The 19,792-nt window shown below is 51.5% G+C and overlaps 1 long non-coding RNA gene across 1 annotated transcript in view; it reads right to left on the bottom strand.

Moving 5' to 3' along the window:
• Positions 1–764: 764 nt before the first annotated feature.
• LOC103345210 (uncharacterized) overlaps positions 765–19,792 on the bottom strand; it is a 42,974-nt gene continuing 23,946 nt past the window's right edge. The window contains exons 2-4 of the long non-coding RNA XR_001792301.4: positions 2,114–2,259; positions 1,802–1,877; positions 765–1,329 (exon numbers count right to left, since the gene is read on the bottom strand). This is a non-coding gene — a long non-coding RNA (uncharacterized LOC103345210). The remainder of the gene's footprint in view (positions 1,330–1,801; positions 1,878–2,113; positions 2,260–19,792) is intronic.

Here is a 19,792-nt window from a genome sequence, read left to right as displayed (position 1 = left end):
AGGCCTGTCTACCCAGGGTGCCCAGGCCCAGAGCCACACGCCTCGGTGATTGGAGGCTGTGTTCCCTATATCTTTCACTCCCTGTTTTGATACCGTCAACCCAGGGTATGGCTGACCCTATAGGGGCTGCCTCTTCCAGGACCTGGCGATAACCAAAAACTCACCCCAGGTGTGCCTTTCCAATGCAAACCAGCCAGCCCTGTGTCCTCACCCACCACCTCCCTCATCGCCCAGGGCCCAAGCAACGAGGGACACTCCGCACGCTCCATAGCCGAGACCACAGACACCAGCAAATCCTGAGCTCTGTGCCTCCCTGCCCCCAGCACCCACAGTGAAGGCTCAGCCCACGTTTTCACCCCATGAGCTCCTGACTGACACTGGTGCTTCCCGCGTGACCCCCAAGGCAAATCCCCTGCCCCCGGAAACTTTGTACCAAGGGACCTTGCCAATGTCAACCCCTATGCCTTTTATGCCTGCGCTGTCTTTCCAACAGGAACATGGCCAGGCTGTCGGGAAAACTGAGACGGGAGCCTCAGGTGGGCTCTCCAGGCCTGTCTGCCTTGATGGGCAGGTTCCACGGGAAGCGAGTGATGGGAGTCCACGGGTAGGTCTTAGCAGACCATCAGCAGCCAACCCCCACGTCTCTCCCTCAGCCCCCTCGCCTCCAGCTGGCCCCCAGCCCACACTTCCTCTTTAAGTTGCAAAATGAGCCTGAGCCTTCTGGGCCCCTTTGAGACAGAAAATACCAACCAATCAATCTTCTCGCGTCACCATCCCGCGGGCTGCCTGGTGCGTCTGTCCTCCCATCTATGCAATCCCTCATCAGAATGGAGACTGCCCCTGCCGACACCGAGGGCTGGCTGACTGATGGGTGAAACCACCCCAGAATGAGGCCCTGCTTGGCTTTGAGCATTTAGGGTCTGGTGGAATAATCCAGAACTATCCATCAGTCTCAGAGTGGTGGGCAGCCCCATTGGGCACCAGGGCTCCCAAGCTGGGAGGGCATCTTCAGTCCTTGTGCCTTGCCAAGCCACAGGAACAGCTCACTCTGCCTCGTGGAGTCGATGGCAACCTCACAGCGTGCAGAGGGCAGAAGGGGGTGTGGCTCCAGGGGCAGCGGTGGGTAGGCTTTGCTGGCACGTGGCAATGGGAGCTGAAACGGGGGTGCAGAGGCCAGTACGTGCCCACGAGGGCTCACACCTGGGCAGAGGACGGGCTCAACAGAGGTCTCTGAATGAACAGGTCCAGAGGTGGCCATGGACGGAAACACGGGCCTTCCCATGCCAGGCCAACAGCCCGTTGCCTTCTGCTTGGAATTGGCTAGCTGGGCTGTAGGCAGAAAAGGAGGTCTAGTTAGATTTTGTTGCTTCTACACGGACCTTGCCAGGATAGCCAGGGGGTGGGAGAGGTTTGGGCTGAGCGAATGAGCTGGTTAAGCCACACTCTTAAAATAAATTGCTCGTACTGTTTGTCCCCCAAGGACAAAACATGCTTCGTGGAGCCTGGCTCACTATTCCTTACAACACCCATATGCAAAGCATTAGCCAGCAGACTGCCCCACCCAGCTTGTTTAGAGAGGAAGATTCGTGCCAAGGTCACACAGCACATTAGGGGTGAGACCAAAAGCAACAGTGACCCTCAGCCCCGTGTCCTGGCTGTGCCGCTGTCTGATTTATTATCTCCCTGCTTTGGCCAAGGGCCAAAGCAGATCTACCAAACCAGCGACTGAGCCCTGCCCTAACATCTGGATCTAGGCAGAATCCCTCCCAAGCCGGGCGGCTGAGGGTCGTGGCTCACTCACGGCACTGCGGCTCCGTCCGCTGGTGACTGCCAACGTTGGGACCCAGGGAGATTCTCCTAAGGGAGATGGCTGGTGCCTGGAAGAAAGCAGAGAGGTGGTGCAAACTGGACCCGGATGGAAATGCATCTGGCCTGACCCCCCCCCCCCACCCAGGGAAAGGACCAAGGGTATCCCTCCCCCACACTGTGTAGCATGCATGCTCCCTTCACCAGGCAGACCCTTCACCTACTGAGAAGGTCCCAGAACCCTTATGTGGTTCCCAGCCCCCGATTCCGGCCTCTCAGTTCCACTCAACAACTAACAAATACTTACGGAGTGAGCCCTCCTTATCTGCCAGGCTCCGTGCCGGCTGCTGACACAGCAGAGGCAAGACAGCAGCACCAGTCCATGTGGGCCGTCCAATCATGTGGGCCATCCAATCATGTGGGCTCGGTGCTGAGCACATTAGAGGTCAAGGGCTATGGGGTAGGTAGAACAGGAAAGGACAAGGAGACCCGGATGGAGATGGGGGCCTAGCTCCTGAGCAGCCACATGACGAATGATGTGACAATGAAAGGCGGGTCAGTGTTGAGACCACAGCTGCCCCACGCTCAGGACAGCACCCGGCCAAAGCCATCAATCAAAAGCCCACTTTAAGCCCCTTAGACTGCGGGGCTCTGGGGATGAGACAGGTTCTTTGGCAAGGTTGCCTGCGTACCGGCCCAGCCGACGGAAGCGGGCAGCATGGGCACCTCCCAAAGATTCCACACAGGTGCCTGGAAGTTTGAGTAGCATGGTGGACAGCGGCCTGGCTCCCACCTGGGTGAGGGATGGGCTGTGTCCTGGTCTACTCGGATTGCCATAGCACAGCCCCGCAGATGGCAGCGTAGCCAGCCCTGGAGGCTGGAAGGCCCAGGCCAGGGCCCAGACAAGCTCGGCTCCTGGCGAGGGCATGCCTTTGGGATTGCAAGAAGGCCACTTGGCCTTTACATGCCTTTCCTCTCCATCCGAGGGAGAAAGAGAGCGAGCTCTCTGGTGTGTCCCCCTACAGAGGCACCAACCCCGTCCGTCCAGGCCCCCACCTGCTGACCATCCTTTAACCTCGCTGACTTCCTCACGGGCTCCATTTCCAAAATCCATCCCCGTCGGAGGCTAGGACTTTGACACACGAACTTGAGGAGCACAAAATTCAGCTCCTAGCTGGTTGCCCAGAGACGCTGGTGGCACGGCAGAGGAGAGACAGCACCAGGGTGGGCCTGCGTCCCCAGGGCCAGCGTAGAGCGGCCTAGGGCCTGTCCTGGAGGACTGTGCAGTAAGGAGACTACAACAGGGGGTCCACCCACCGTGATCCACCCGTGTCCCGGGAGCTGAAGGAAGGACTCCGGTCACGAAGGGCAGAAACCAAGTCTGTCATGGCAGCCTCACGGCGACGCAGCAGCTGATGGGGTGATGGGTGTGTGCCCAGCAGCCCCCAAAGTGCTCCAGGAAGACAGGTCATGCTTCAGGCCCTGCAAGGCTTCCACGTGACAGCCACGTGGATGCAAGTGTGCCCCGCTATCCACAGGGGACTTGCCGGGACCCACAGCTGCCCAAGTCTTATCTGGGATGCCATAGGATTTGCAGAGAACGCATGCACGCCCTCCCGTATGTGCAAACCACCTGTAGGTGACTTACAGCCCCTAACACGACCTCGTGCTACATCAACACCCGCTGTACTGGGTTGTTTAGGGGACACTGGCAGGAAAGGGAGTCTGTGTCTGTGTCTAGTACAGGTTCACAGCTTTTCTCCTGAATATTTGTGATCCACGGACGTTTGAACACCGAGACGCAGGCCTCGTGGAGAGAGAGGGCCAGCCACCCCTGTCATGCTGAAATGATGCTGGTCGCCTCTGCTCTCCACCTTGTCCAAGGCCCTGAGGAAGAACACCAGGCAGCAAGGCTCCATGAGGCTCGTCTCGGACATCCTCTCCCAGGCGGGTTTCCTGCCCACACGAGAAGAGGTGGTGGAGAGACAACTGCATGTGAAATCCAGACTTGGATCAGGACGTGGAACTGATGTTTATTGCTGAAATGAATCCATATTTTGCAATTTTAGTTGCCTTGAGAAAGTGGAGCACTGTTTTTATTACCTAGGAGAGACTAGAAAATTCGTTCGGCCAACATTTGCATTCGGGGCCAGGGAAGAACCAATGCCGCAGAGGGGGTTTGTGGGAACAAGAACCTGCTCTCTGGGGCCCTCGCTCTCCCCCACCCCCAGAGTTTATACGTCCAACGCCCTCTAAACTGGGGACACCACACCCTGCCATGAAATTGCTCTGACAAGTTGAGCAATGGGTGCTGGTGTCTTAAGACACCTAGGGAAGCAGCTGGCCCGGACTAGGTGGAGGAGAAGTATCAGTATCGTTGTTGCTGAAGATAGTGACAGCGGCTGAGACATAATGGTGAATGCTGTGTGTCCGGTTCTAGAGCCGACTCTGTGCTCAGGTCAGTCTCCAGCGCTGAGGGGCTCAGAGGAAGCTCAGACTGCAAGGCAGCCTGGCCTCTCTTCCCTGGCCAACACAGCTTCTGAGTTTTATGTGGAAATCTTAAACCTCTCCTTCTCGTTCGGTCTCCATTGGTCGAAGCTTTGAAAGCACAAGAAGTGCTGTATCCGGTTTCTCCCCAGCCTCCTGCTGAATACACATCACTGTTTTCCAGAAAGCTCGGCATCTGGCCAGCGGTCTGGCCCCAGGGATCACGGATGGGACTGGACCGATCCCAAGGACTGGTTACCACAACACGTCATCCGCTCATGAATATCATTAAGTGAGCTGGGCTTCAAGAAACCTTAAACCTCAACCTTTAGCTCACTTCAGTCCAGACCATGATTGATGGCGACACCACGCCACAAATAAGTCATACATGGCTCGAGACCCTAATGCACAGTGGAGGAGTCATTTAACAATGGTCCTGGATAATGCCGTGTTAATGGCCGGCCCTGGTGGTCTGTTCTTACCAGGAACCCATTGCTCAGTCTGCACCGTGTTTTGCAGCCTGTCTGTCTGTTCACGGAGGCAACTACTTTACTGAATGGGCACCAACTATGCAATTGGCTGGGGTAACACAGAGACCATGGAGGTCTCAGCCTCAGCCTCTAGAGATGGAATGAGAAATGCCATTTTTTTTTTCCCAAGTCAGTTTGCCTTCAAGTGGGTCACGTTCCCATAGCTTAGCAATAGGATGCCCTCGCGTGCTCAGGAGCGGGGCAGGGAGAGACAGCAAGAGGTTGCATGGATAGGAGGCGAAGCTCTCGCAAACCCACAGGGTGAAATGAGAGGGCGTCTGGAAATGTGCAGGAGGAGGGTAAGTCAGCCAGTGCGGAGGGTGAACGGGCAGGCAGAGGGTGAGGTGGCAAAGACATACAAATCCAGACGAAGACGTGAGCCACACTGCCAACAGGAGCCACATGGGTACAAGAGAAGAACAGTAGGCTTGGAGTTCCTGTTTCTGACTGCTGCTTCTCCTGCTTGATTTAGAAGGCAACTGTACAAGTCTGATTGGTGGACGCGTGACATACAGAGACATAATGGTGACAATAAGAGAATAAAGGACATGCTCTAGGACCATCTAAAGAAGTCAGGAAAACAATCCCATTTGTATTAGCTACAAAAACATCAAATACTTGAGAGCAAATTTAACCAAGACAGTGAAATGCCTATATGCTGAGAACTATGTAACAGTGATTAAAAATATACAATATGATGAAGAGGATGCAATGTTGTTTATTTATTATAAATGTGATATCCCACATTCATGGATTGGAAGGAGGTTTTGGTAAAATGTCCGTTCTATCCACAGTGATCTATAGATCCAACGCAGCCCTTATCAAAATTCTCATTACATGTTTCACAGAAATTAAGAGCACAATCCTAAAGTCCTATGGAACCACAGAAGAGCCCACACAGCCAAAGCAATCGCAAGCAAAAAGAACAAAACTGGAGGCATCGCACTCCCCGACTTCAGAATACGCCACAAAGCTGCAGGAATCCAAACAGCGCATCACTCGGGTGGACACGTAACCCGCTGGAAGAGAACGCAGAGCCAGAGTCCTCACGTTCACAACCGACTGGCAGCGGAAGTGCCAGGACACACAGTGGGGAGGGGCCGTCTCTTCAAACGGTGGTGCTGGGAACTGGACAGCAGCGTGTGGGAGAAGGAGATGAGCCTCTTAGCTCAAACACACACAAAAATCAGTTCAAAATGCGCTAAAAACTTAAACGCTAAGACATGAAATTGTAAAAACTTTTAGAGGAGAACACGCATGGGAAGTTACATGGCAGTTCTCTGGGCAATGCTGGTACCAGTAAGATCCCAAAAATACAGGAAGAAAGCAAAATAGACAAATAAATGATGTTACATCAAATTAAGAATCCTCTGCGTAGCAAAGGAGATAATCCACAGAGTGAAAAGGTAATCTATAGGCGAAAATATTTGCAAGCCATAGATGTAGAAGGGGTTACTGTGGGGAGCAACTCGGACTAGACTAAGTTACTGGAATTAAGACTTATTCTATGCATCTGCTCTCCCACAATATGGCGCTGGGAGAGGAGTAAACAACGTTTACACAGCTGCCTCCAGTTCGACCAGTAACCTGCAGGAGCTGATCCTGCTCCTGATTGGAGGAGAGCAGCGTACTCGGCGTGTGGGTAGCAGAGTTGGGATTGGTGGAAGAGGACTATAAAGGAGGAGAGAGAACAACATGCACCAGGAACATCTAAGGGGAACATCCGGATAACATCTGAGCAGCCCCCGAGAGAGCCGGCCGGCCGGCGGTGTGCCACTCCTCCACGGAAGTGGGGAAAGTGGCAGGGGGAGCCGCCCTTCCACGGAGGTGGAGGGTTGGCAGCCAACCCAGGAAGGACCAGCAGCAAACCCGGGGAGGGCCAAGCAGACAAAAGAACAGCGCAGGGTCCTGTGTCGCTCCTCCGCGAATGGGGGAGCGACAGTTACTATCCAAAATATATAAGAATCCAAACAACTCAATAGCAAGAAAACAAATAATGTGATTTAAAAATGGGAAAGAACCTGAAGAGACGTTTCTCATGGAAGGACATACAAATGGCCAACAATCCTATGAAAAGCTTGTGGACATCACTAATCATCAGGGAAATACAGATCTAAAACCACAATGAGGTATCGCCTCCCATCTGTTAAAATAGCTGTGGCTGGGGTAGGCGTTTGGATGTTAGGACACTAGCTTCTCCCACTGGACCACCTGGGTTCAAGCCCCAGCTCCAGCCGCTGGCTCCAGCTCCCTGCTCATGCGGACCCCGAGAGACAGCAGCGATGGCTCCAGCAGTCGGGTAGTTGCCGCCCCTGTGGGAGGCACGGACGGAGCTCCGGAACCTGCATCTCAGCGCAGTCCCAGCAGGTGCAGGAGCATTTTGAGAATGAACCAGTAGGTGGGGGCGTGAACCTGCGTGCCCTCCCCTAACCCCCTGCCTCTCTCCCTCCCTCAAAGTAAGAAATCTGTAAAAACAGTGGCTATTACAAAAAAGATGAAAGAGAAGCATAGGGCCGGCACCGTGGCTCACTTGGTTAATCCTCCGCCCGCGGCGCCAGCATCCCAACATCCCGTATGGGCGCCGGGTTCTAGTCCCGGTTACTCCTCTTCCAGTCCAGCTCTCTGCTGTGGCCCGGGAGGGCAGTGGAGGATGGCCCAAGTGTTTAGGCCCTGCACCCACATGGGAGACCAGGAGGAAGTGCCTGGCTCCTGGCTTCAGATCAGCCCAGCGCACTGGCTGTAGCGGCCATTTTGGGGGTGAACCAATGGAAGGAAGACCTTTCTCTCTGTCTCTAACTCTACCTGTCAAATAAAAAAAAAGAAAGAGAAGCATTGACCAGGATGTGGAGAAACAGGAAACTTTATACACTGTCGGTGGTAATGTAAATTAGCACAGCCAGTAAGAAAAACAGTATGGAAGTCCTCAAAAAAAAAATATAGTTACCACATGATGCCGCAATTCTGCTACTGGATATTTACTCAAATAAAGAGAAATTAGTCAAAGATATTTGTGCCCCCAGGCTTACTGCATCATTATTTAGAAACACCAAGGCACTAATTCCTTAAAGGACACACTTCCCAGCACTGCTACAATGGCAATCAAACTTCAGTAGAAGTCCTGGTGGGGACCAATCACACCCAAACCCCATAATGATGTGTAGACTAAAAACAAGGAAACATTGTCTAAAAAAAATAAAGAGGGGCAGGCATCGTGGTGCAGCAGGTAAAGCCACTGCCTGTGATGCTAACGCCCCATATGGGTCCTGGCCTGGCTGCTCCACTTCTGATCTAGCTTCCTGCTAATGCACCTGTAAAAACAGCAGACGATGACTGAGTGTTGGAGCCCCTGTAGCTGTGTGGAAGACCTGGACAAAGCTCCTGGCTTCGGCTGGAGCCAGCCATTGTGGCCATTAGGGAGTGAACCAATGGATGGAAACTCGCTCGCTCTCTCCCTTTTTCCTTTCTTACCCCTCCCTCACTCCGCCTCACCCCCTCTCTCACTCCACCTCACCCCCTCTCTCACTCTGCCTCACCCCCTCTCTCACTCCACCTCACCCCCTCTCTCACTCCGCCTCACCCCCTCTCTCCCCCTCACTTCTCCTGTCTGCCTTTCCAAATAAATAAACAAACCTTGAGGGGGGAAAAAAAAGAAAAAAGAACACAAAACAAATGGAAAGACATCCCTTGTCCTTAAATTGGAAGATTTAATATTAAGATGGTGATACTACCCTAATTGGTCTACAGATTCAATATAATTCCTAATAAAATCTCAACTACCTATTTCTACAAAGATATAAAAACTAGTTCTAAAATATCCTTTTAAATATGGCAAAGAATAGCCAAAAGAATCTTAAAAAAGAAAAACAAGAATAATTGGATGTGGTGGAATGAGAAGGCCATGCCAAGATGGCCGCTGGCAAGCGAGCATCAGTTACTCAGGAATGGCTTCGAAACCCACCTGGCAACAGAGACTGCCTGGCAACAGGCTGTGATTGGTTAGGGCATAAGCCACCCCTTGACCAGATTGGCTGCCTTGGCTATTTAAGCTGCTGTACTAACTGAAATAAACGAGTCTGCGGGCTGCTCCCCTCTGGCCGGCTTTCACCCGACTCCTGGTGTCTGTGTGGTGACTCCACACCTCTTGCCCCCACCACGCTCCTCCTCTCAGAAAGAATCCACGGCAACAAGTGGATTTCTCCATGGTAATCAAGTTCAATTTCTCCATGGTAATCAAGATAGTGTGGTTAGTTAGTACTGGCACAAGGATAAACCCAAACATGTATAGTCATTTGATTTTCAACAATCATAATCCATTGAATTGAGAATATTTTCAACAAATTGTGCTAGGACAACTAAATATTTATGCAAACGAATGAATTGGATCCCTACCTCACACCATGTATGAAAACTTAACTCCAAATAGAACAAAGTCATGGGGCTGGCTGCCTGCAGTGCTGGCATCCCATATGGGTGCCTGTTCAAGTCCCAGATGCTCCACTTCCGATGCAGCTCTCTGTTGTGGCCTGGGAAAGCAGTGGAGGATGGTGCAAGTCCTTGGGCCCCTGCACCCACATAGGAGACCTGGAGGAAACTCCTGGCTTCAGATCAGCACAGCTCCACCCGTTGCGGCCAGTTGGAGAGTGAACCAGCAGATGGAAGACCTCTTTTTCTTTCTGCCTTTCCTTCTTTGTGTAACTCTTTCAAATAAATAAATAAATCTTTTAAAAAAATAGAATAAAGTCCTAAATGTAAAAAATAAAAGTCTCCAAATAAAACATAAACACTTTTACAATATTGGAGTAAGAAATGGTTTGGGGAGGCCAGTGTTGCAGTGTAGCTGTTAAAACCGCAGCCTGTGACACCAGAATCCCATATGGGCACTGGTTTGAGTCCCAGATGCTCCACTTCTTTTTTTTTTTTTTTTTAATTTGACAGGCAGAGTTAGACAGTGAGAGAGAGAGACAGAGAGAAAGGTCTTCCTTCCATTGGTTCACTCCCCAAATGGCCGCTATGGCCAGCGCGCTGGGCTGATCCAAAGCCAGGAGCCAGGTGCTTCCTCTTGGTCTCCCACGTGGGTGCAAGGGCCCAAGCACTTGGGCCATCCTCCACTGCCTTCCCGGAACACAGAGGGAGGGAGGGGGAGAGAGGGGGAGAGAGGGGGAGGGAGGGGGAGGGAGGGGGAGGAGTAGCCTCATTGTGCTTCCTTCACGGTGCTCAGCACACCAGCGATCACATGGTTGCTCCACTTCTCACCGACCAGAGATCAGCAGGTGTGAAATAGATGAGAACATTTGTGCGTTCCTCGTCTGAGGATCACCTGTCCACCAGGCCCTGGGCTAGGAGCCGAGATCTCAATCAGGAGACGGATGGAGATGAGAGGCCCCCGGTGGCTCCTGTCCGAAGAGGGAGGACGGCGGGGCCCTGGCACAGCCACCACTCCTTGGATCCTGGCATCCAAGAGCATCCTGCCCTGTGTTTGGACCACAGCCCAAGCACAGGACAAAACCCAGGCTGGAGGAGGCCTCTGCTCCAGTCTCGGCCAGGGTTTGCTGTCGGCGTGGGCGGGCCAGAGGGAGGAGCCGGCCCTGCCTGGAAGGTTCGCTCACGCTCTCGTCAGGAGCCGTCCCTGTCCCACACCCACAGCTTACACTTGGCTATTTAGGTCTTTAGTTCTTTGCGTTCAGGAGCAGAGAGTTGACCCGCTGTCCAGCTCACGCAGCACCGTGATTTCTCCCTGCGGGGTCCCGCTGCTGTGAGTCGACTTCATCCCCACCCCCACAATTCAACTCAGTCTATCCTTCTCCTCTGTGCTGACACGTAGGCCTCTGGGCGTGTTCTGTCCATTTAGATAAATAACATGCTGTTATGTACTGTGTTCTGGCGCACTGCTCTTACTCAGCACTATTTTTAAGGCCGTGGCCAGCTGCCGGTGTGTGGCTGTGAATAACTTCTGTGACCGCCTGTCATTTCATTCATCCATAACCCCGTGGTGGACGCCTGCCAGGTTGCATCTAACTCCCTACTGTCCCCAAACACTACCGTGTTGAGTCTCCTTTGTCCCTTCGTGTACAAGTCTTTGGGACGTAGCACCCAAGAGCAGACTGTCTAAGGCCTTGAGATACACGCCACTGGTGCCACTCAGCAGAGAGGAGCTGACCTCCCAGATGGCCAAGTCCAGCTACACCTCGGTCAGCGTCATCTCTGCACATCCCTGGAGGTGACCCCAGCCTGCGCAGGAAGCCAGCAGCCCTCTGTCTAGTGTTAGCCAGGAAAACCCACCGTTCTCAGAATGGCTCCCGACACGCAGGGCCTGGAATGACATCCTGTCTCATCTTTTCCCAGCCCACGGTCCTCCCTGGTGCATGGACTGGTCCTCCTCCGAGCCACTGCACGGGCCTCCCCACTGAAGACATGGCAGTGCGGGCGGGAGGGGCGGGCAGGAGAGCACAGGGAGCCGGCCAGCCAGACAGCAGTATGGTGGCTTCGGGAATCTGGTGAGAGGCGAGGGGTGCGGGGCCGGGGGTGGGGGATGAGCCCTAGCGGTGGAGGAGCCACGATGAGAAACTGACAGTGCATCCACGTGGGAGATCAAGAGGAGACTCCTGGCTTTGGATCAGCACAGCTCCGGCCGTTACGGCCATCTGGGGAGTGAACCAGCGGATAGAAGACCTCTCTCTCTGCCTCTGCTTTTCTGTAACTCTACCTTTCAAATAAATAAATGACTATTTTAAAAACAAAGGATTTGCCTTCACACACCTGTGCTGGCAGTCGAGTTGGTCATATATGACCTACATAGTCTAGAAAACTCCAAGCCAAAGTCGGGCATGAGAAGCAGACCCAGGCTGGTTACACCCCGAGCCCTCAGGGAAGCAAACCCAAAGCACTGGAAGGAAGCTACCCCTGGGTGAAGTGCACAAGACTCCCAGAGGGGAAGCCCTTTAAGGTCAGCCCCCAGTCCCAAATCCCAAAACACAGGCAGCACTGCCAGTAGGCCACAGAAATGCAAAGCCAATGAGCGGTCAGAGACTACAAGCTAAGTCAGGAGAAAATGATGGAGGCAGGACTCCAACACAGCTGAACAGAGGTTCCACGTCTCCTCCCCTTCCACGGAGAAGAGCTTGGAGGAGAGCGGCCGAGGAAGAACACGGGAACCCTGTGGGACTCGAAGGCCTGGGAGGGCAGAGGACGCGGTGAACTGGCACCTGTGACCCCGGCCCCACGGCCACAGGGGATCCCCAGAGGGTGGGCAGCAGAGCGCCTGCAAAGGCCACCCTCACTAATGCTGGGCCCCAGCAATCCTGGCTCCCTGAGGGCTCGGCGCACTCGCTCCCAGCACACCCTGCTGCAGCCACGTGACTCCATCCGGAGAGAGGTGCATCCCCAGCCCTGGGTCCCACACAGGCCAGCAAAACCAGCAAGCAGAACCGCAGCCTCACAAGTCCAGCTGCACCTAGCAGGGCAACAGGGACCCCAGCACCCTGGCCCATACGGTTCTCTGCACTACAGGGGACAAAGGGCCCAGCACAGCAGGTCATCCTGCCCCTGGACCCTAGAAGAGGGCAGCTCCCTCCTCAGAGCTGAGGCCTGCCTTCTCTCCCCTCCCCTCCAGGCCACTGCTGGGCCCCTGCGCCCCCATGGGTACTGCTGGCTCAGTGCTCTTACATCCCTGGTCCCACCTCTGCCACCACAGCTGCCACTGGACCCGTGCAACCCTGCCAGAATGGCTGGTGGCACTCCCACTGACCCTTCCCCCATCAGTCTGTGACCAAGATCACACACCCCACCCTGACTGTGGGCTGGCACTCCCTGACCCCAGCCCCACCCGCCCACCACAGGCCACTGCTGGGATCCACACAACTCTGGGTGAGGACAGTTGTTGCTGTGACCCCTACCCCCACCCCAGGCCACCACCACACACGTGTGATCCTGCCGCGTGCTCCACGCACCGGCACCACCACCAGTGATTACAGCAGGAGGGTCTGTGGGGAGACTGTGTTATGGCATCCAACTGGAATTAAAGACAGAGTAATCACCAAAGAGATACCCCAAGAAACATCTTCTGAAAAAAGCCTTTTACCATGAAAGCCCCCATTTAAGCAGGTAGGGCACTGTTTGGAATGCCTGAATCCCACTTTGGAGTATGTGGGTTCAAGTGCTGCCATCCCATATGGGCACCAGTTCAAGTCCTGGCTGCTCCACTTCTGATCCAGCTCCCTGCTGTGGCCTGGGACAGCAGTAGAAGGTGGCCCAAGTCCCTGGGCCCTGCACCCACGTGGGAGACCTGGAGGAAGCTCCTGGCTTTGGATCGGTGCAACTCCGGCCATTGTGGCCAATTGGGAAATGAACCAGCAGATGGAAGACCTCTCTTTCTCTCTCTGCCTCTCCTTTTCTCTCTGCATAACTCTGACTTTCAAATTAAAAAAAAAAAAATAAGAAGAAATATAGAACAGCAAGGTGACATGATGCCTCCAAAGGAACAAACGTGTTCAGAAACAGACTCCAAAGAGAAGGCTATTGATGAAACGCCTAATAATGCATTAAACAATGATTCTAAGGAAATTCGCTGAGATATGAGAACACTGCTTAACAAAATCAGGAAAACAACACACGTTACGAATGAAAAATCCAGCAAAGAGAGAGATCTTGAAAAAACAACCGAACAGAAATCTTGGAAATGAAGCACTCCGTGAGCCCAATGAAAATTAGAATTGGAAGCAGACTGGGTCAAGCAGAAGAAACAATATCAGAATTTGAAGACAGATTAAAAAACAACAGAGATGGAGACAATAGGACACTGGTAAATGGACAGATACTGGAATTTGGGGTCCCGGAAGGGGCAGAAAGTGGAAAAGACGTAGAAAATCTATGAAATGAAGTAACAGCTGACTGCGTCCCCCAGTCCTGGGAATGACGGAGAGCCTGGTCACAGGAGAGCCACAGGAGTCCCGACAGGCGTGAGCAGGAGGGTTCTTCACAGCAACGTGCTACAGCTGTCAGCAGCACAGCGAAGGGAATTCCAGAAGCTGTAGGAGAACCATCAAGTCACACTGGACAGAAGCCTGCAGACTGACGACACACCAGGCGGGGTGGCGTGGCACGCTCCCAGTTGTGAAGGGAAAACCTCCGCCTACCAACCTCAACCCAGCAAAGCGGCCATCCAGAAATGAAGGAGAAACGTTTCCCAAGACAAGTGAACACAGGGAGTTCATCACCAGACCAGCCTTGCAAGAGATGCTTACCGGAATCTCGCCTCCGGAAGCAAAGCAGGTAGCAACCACCAGGATTCAGGTGAAGCTGTAACACCCACCACGCTCGAAGTAGCAAGGCCCCAAAGCTAGCGGAACAATCCCCAATCCACAGAGATGTACAGCAGGAGAGGCAGGAAAGAACAAAGGTTATGCAGACGGAACGTTGTTACATGGCAAGACTGAGCCTTGACTTATCAACAATAACTTTGAAATATAAATGGACTATAGACTGGCTGAACGGATTTTTTTTAAATAACCAATATGCTACCTTTAAGAAACTCACTTCACTGGTAAAGACAAAGACTGAAAGTGAAATGATGGAAAATGATATTTCATGCAAACAGAAGCCAAAAGTCGGCAGAAGTAGCTATGCTTACATTAAGGGGAAAAAAGACATTAGGACAAAAAGTGTAAAAAGATAACGAAGGGTATTATATTATGATCAAGGGATCAATTCAACAACAGAAAATCATGATTATAAATGTGCAACTAATACCAAACACCTAATTCTTTTTTTTTTTAGAAGGACTATTTCTCTTTTTTTTAAGATTTATTTATTTATTTGAAAGTCAGAGTTACGTAGAGAGAGAGGGAGGAGCAGACAGAGAGAGGTCTTCAATCCGCTGGTTCACTTGCCAATTGGCCACAACGACCAGCGCTGTGCCAATACGAAGCCAGAAGCCAGGGGCCCAAGGACGTGGGCCATCTTTCACTGCTTTCCCAGGCCATAGCAGAAAGCTGGATCAGAAGTGGAGCAGCCGGGACTCGAACTGGCGCCCATATGGGATGCTGGCACTGCAGGCGGTGGCTTTCCTCGGTACACCACAGCACCAGCCCTACCAAACACCTAATTCTAAAACAAACATTATCAGTCATCAATGGAGAGACAGCTTCCAATACAATAATAGTGGGGGGTTTCAATACTCCACTGTCACCAGTGAACACATCATCCAAAGGGGAAAATTCAACAAAGGAACATCGGAGCTAAGCTGCAGGTGGGGTGGGCTTCACAGACGTCTGCAGAGTATTTTATCCAGCAGCTGCAGAGCCCACATTTTTTCATCAGCTGTGGAACATTCTTAGGATAAACCATATATGTTAGACTTGAAAGTAATCAACAAATTCCAAACAATCAAATCATATCCCATATCTTTTCTGACCACATGGAATAAGATTAGAAATCAACAACAAAACAAATTTTAGGAATTATACAGAGAAACCAAATGACTTGCTTCTGAACAAACACTGGGTCATTGAAGATAGCAAATGGGAAGTTTCTAAAACTTCCTGACGCTTGGGGAGTTGTTGGGCCCAGCAGTTAGCTGTCAGTTGGAACGTCCACATTCCCTAACAGAACAGTGTGTTCAAGTCCCGGCTCTTCTCCTAATTCTATCTTCTTGCTAATGAGCGTCCTGGGAGGCAGCGATGACAGCTCAGGTGGTGGAGGTTCAGCCATCCACATGGGACACCTAAACGGAGTTCCTGGCTCCCAACTTTGGCCTGACCCAGCCCTAGCCATTGTGGGCATTTGGGGAGTGCACCAGCGCTGGCGACTCTGTCACTCTGTCTCTGTCCCTCTGCCTCTTAAAAAAGAAAAACATTCCTGAAACAAGTAAAAATGGAAATGCTCCCTACCAAACTTAGGGGATGCAGCAAAAGCAGTGCTAAGATGGGGGTTATAACAATAAATACCTACATTTTAAAAAGTGGGGAGGGGGAAGGGCCGGTGCTGTGGCACAGTGGGTTAATGCCCTGGCCTGAAGCACCAGCATCCCATATGGGCACCGGTTCTAGTCCTGGCTGCTCCTCTTCCAACCCAGCTCTCTGCTATGGCCTGGGAAAGCAGTAGAAGATGGCCCAAGTCCTTGGGCCTCTGCACCCACATGGGAGACCCGGAAGAAGCTCCTGGCTCCTGGCTTCCAATCTGCGCAGCTCCAGCTGTTGTGGCCATCTGGAGAGTGAACCAGCGGACAGAAGACCTCTCTCTCTGCCTCTCCTCTCTCTATGTAATTCTGACTTTCAAATAAATCTTAAAAAAAAATAAGTGGGGAGGGGTGAAGGTTTCAAAGAGCCAATCTAATGATGCATTTTAAGGACCTAGAAAACCCAAAATTAGTGGGAACAAAGAACAAAGGTTAAAGCAGATATTTATAAATGAAATTGAAACAAAAAATATAAAATATTTATGAACCAATGTTTTTAAAAAATGATAATCATCAACAAACCTTTTCCTAGACTAGCTGAGAGAAAAAGACTCAAATAAAATCAGAGGTGAAAAAGGAAATATTACAACTGATACCACTAAAATACAGAAGGTCATTAGGGATAATTATGATGAAAAAATGTACACAAAGAAACTGGAAAACCTAGAAAAAGTGGGTAAGTCTGTGGATACATGTAACTTCCAAAACTGAGCCGCGAATACAGCCAGAGCCGACCAACAGGAGTAGCAAGACCGACTCGGTAGTGAGACATCTTGCGAGACACACAAGTCTGACGCAGAAGGCATCACCGTTGAGTCCTATCTGACCTTCAAGGAAGACCCAGTGCCGATTCGTATCAAACTATTCCAGAAAAAGGAACTTTCCCAAGCCCATTCCACAAAGCCAGGATGACCCGGATACCAAAATTGGACAAAGACACAAATTCAAACCTCCAGATCAATATTCCTGATGAACACAAATGCAGATTCTCAATAAAATATCAGCAACACTACATCAGAAAGATCACGTGGGGCCTACCCCAGGACACGGGGATGGTTAAATGTAAACAAATCAACGCACACCACATCAACACATTGAAGGATGGTCGTCACGGCGTTTGGAGAGCAGACGTCAGCCTGGTGGTCACGGTGCCCACACTGCAGTGCCCAGACCCAACGCCTGGCTCCAGCTTCCTGCTCATGCAGACCCTGGGAGGCCACAGTGAGGGATCAAGTAACTGGGTTGCTGCCACCCACATGCAAGACCTGGACTGCGTTTCTGACTTCTGGCCTCAGCCCTGGCTGTTTTGGGCTTTTGTGGAGTAAGTCAGCAGATGGGGCTCTATTTCTCTGCCTCTGAAATAACCAAATAGAAGTTCTGTCATCTCATTAGATGCAGAAAAAGCTTTGGATGATCTTCAGCACCTCTTCGTGATAAAAAACAAATTATATATACAGGGATTGTACCTCACACAGTAAAGGAGATATATGATGAACACACAGCCAACACTGTATCTAACGGGAAAGCCGAAGGCATCACCTCGAAGATGGGAACTAGACAGGTACAACCAGGCTCAGCATTCTTACTCACTGTAGTACTGGAAATCTTAGAGCAACTACGGAAGAGAAAGAAAGAAAAGCACACAAATAGAATAAGAGAAAGTCACACCATCCCTCTTAGCAGATGACAGGATTGTATGTACAGAAAAACCTGAAGACTCCAGCAAAAAACTTGAACTGAGTGAAGTTGCTCCACTTCTGGCCCAGCTCCCTGGCAATGCACCTGGGAAAGCAGTGGAAGATGGTTCAAGTCCTCGGGCCCCTGCACCCGTGTGGGAGACCCGGAAGAAGCTCCTGGCTCCTGGCCCCGGATCGGCGCAGCTCTGGCCATTTGAGGAGTGAAGCAGCGGATGGAAGCGCTCTCATGCTCTCTCTCTGCCACTGCCTCCCTGTAACTCTGCCTTCTAATATTTTTACAAAAAAGTAAAAGAAAGTCAAATGACAAACATTTTAAAAATTGCTCAGCACCATTAACTGTCCAGAAAATGCAAACCAAAGCCACAGTAAGATATCTTAGCCCAGTCAGAACAGCTATTATCAAAGACAAAAAAAAAAAATGCTTGCAAGGATGTGGAGGAAAGAGGACACAGGAACCCTTATACACAGCTGGCAAGAATGTAAATTAACACAGCCGTTACGGAGAAAACTAAAAACAATTTATAATACCTGCAGGGGGCCGGCACTGTGGCATAGCAGGTAAAGCCACCGTCTACACTGCTGGGGTCCCATGCGGGCGCTGGTTCAAGTCCTGGATGCTCCTTTTCCAATCCGGCTCTCTGCTGTAGCCTGGGAACCCAGTGGAGGATGGTACAGGTCCTTGATCCCCTGCGCCTGCCTAGGAGACCCTGAGGAGGCTCCTGGCTTCAGATGGGCGCAGCTCCTGCCAAGGAAGACATTTGGGGAGTGAACTTCTCTCTCTCTGTCTCTGCCTCTCTTTAACTCTGCCTTTCAAATAAATAATAAGTCTTTTGGGGGAAAAAAGGGATACGTACAACTCCCAAGGATACCACTACAGTACTCAGAGCAGCTAAGCTATGGAATCAACCTAAATGCCCACCGATGGAGGAATGGATGAAGAAAGAGTGGTAAATATAGACATGATGGAATACTACTCAGCCATGAACAGTGAAATCCCATCCTCTGTGGTGCAATGGAGGGAGCAGTAGGAAATTGTGCTAACTGAAGCGAGTCAGGCTCACAAGGACAACCTCTGTATTTTTTTCTCCTTTGTTGAAGCTAAAAAAAAAAAAAAACAAAAGTCCCTATAATGTAGAATAAAACCCACTGTGACTGTAGAATAGCAATTGTTACCGGTGGGGGGAGTGTGGGCGGGGCAAGGAGGGAGGCTGGATAGCAGACAGCAAGGCACAGGGAGGAGCCGGTTCTCGCATCTCACAGCACAGTCGGCTGACTTTCGTTCAAGTAACCTGCTGCATGACTGGTGAATCAGTGCAGAGGAGCTCGGAGCCTCCCGGCCTGCAGTAACAATGAGAGGGAGACGTTAATTGTTGATGTTATCAGTATATATTCAATACATTTATTGAAGTATCCTGTGCCCCCAAAAATATGTACAATTATTTAGTAGTAAAAATTTGAGTGTAAAAGTCTAAGGAAATGATAGTGCTCATCCAATTTGATCAGTAAATATCATATATATATATATATATCAAATTATCACATTGTACCCCAGAAATATGTACAATTACAGTCATTGAGGGGGTCAGTGTTGTGGCAAAGCAGGGGGGGACACTGCCTGTGCTGCTGGCCTCCATTTGGTGCCATCCATTTGGTTTGTGTCCTGGCTGTTCTACTTCCAATCCGGCTCCCTGCCAATGGCCTTCGAGTGGCACGAGGATGGCCCAAGTGCTTGGGCCCCTGCCCCCACGTGGGGCCCTGCAGGAGGCTCCTGGCTTCTGCAGCCATCTGGGGAGTGAGTCAATGGATGGAAGATCTCTCTCTCTCCTTCCCTCTCTCTCTCCCCCTCTGTAACTCTGACTTTCAAATAAATAAAATTTAAAAGACTAACCACTGGGGGGCCAAGATGGCAGTATAGCAGCAAGGGAAAACGGATAGTTAGTGAGCAGAGGGGATACAAGACAGCAGCAGAATCACAGAGTGGCCCAGGAGTCTGCCAGAGACTGCTCAGGTCCACGCAGGGAGAGCAGAGAGGAGGGAGAGGGGTGGACGTGCAGCATAGGAGCAGTAGGGGGACCGAGCGAGGAGATTGGTCCCACCCCCGCAGCGAGTCCATGGAGCTGCAGACAGTGGCGGGCGGCGAGTCTTGGTGGACTGCATTTGAAGCTCTAGGTTGCGCACACCACGGTCCATCTGTGTCTCCCCCCTCCCCTCAACTGGCCCTACAGCTGGTGGGGAGAAGCCATATCAGTTATTCACATTTTTGAGTGTAAGCAGGGGACTGCCGTGTGTGCCTCCTGTGAACACGCCCATCAACTGTAGGG

Source organism: Oryctolagus cuniculus, chromosome 12 (genome assembly GCF_051225735.1).
Source record: "Oryctolagus cuniculus isolate XC-2025 breed Fujian yellow rabbit chromosome 12, ASM5122573v1, whole genome shotgun sequence".
Lineage (NCBI taxonomy): Eukaryota > Metazoa > Chordata > Mammalia > Lagomorpha > Leporidae > Oryctolagus > Oryctolagus cuniculus.
Note: the sequence above shows the minus strand (reverse complement) of the source record. Positions and strands in the feature narration are given on the sequence as shown.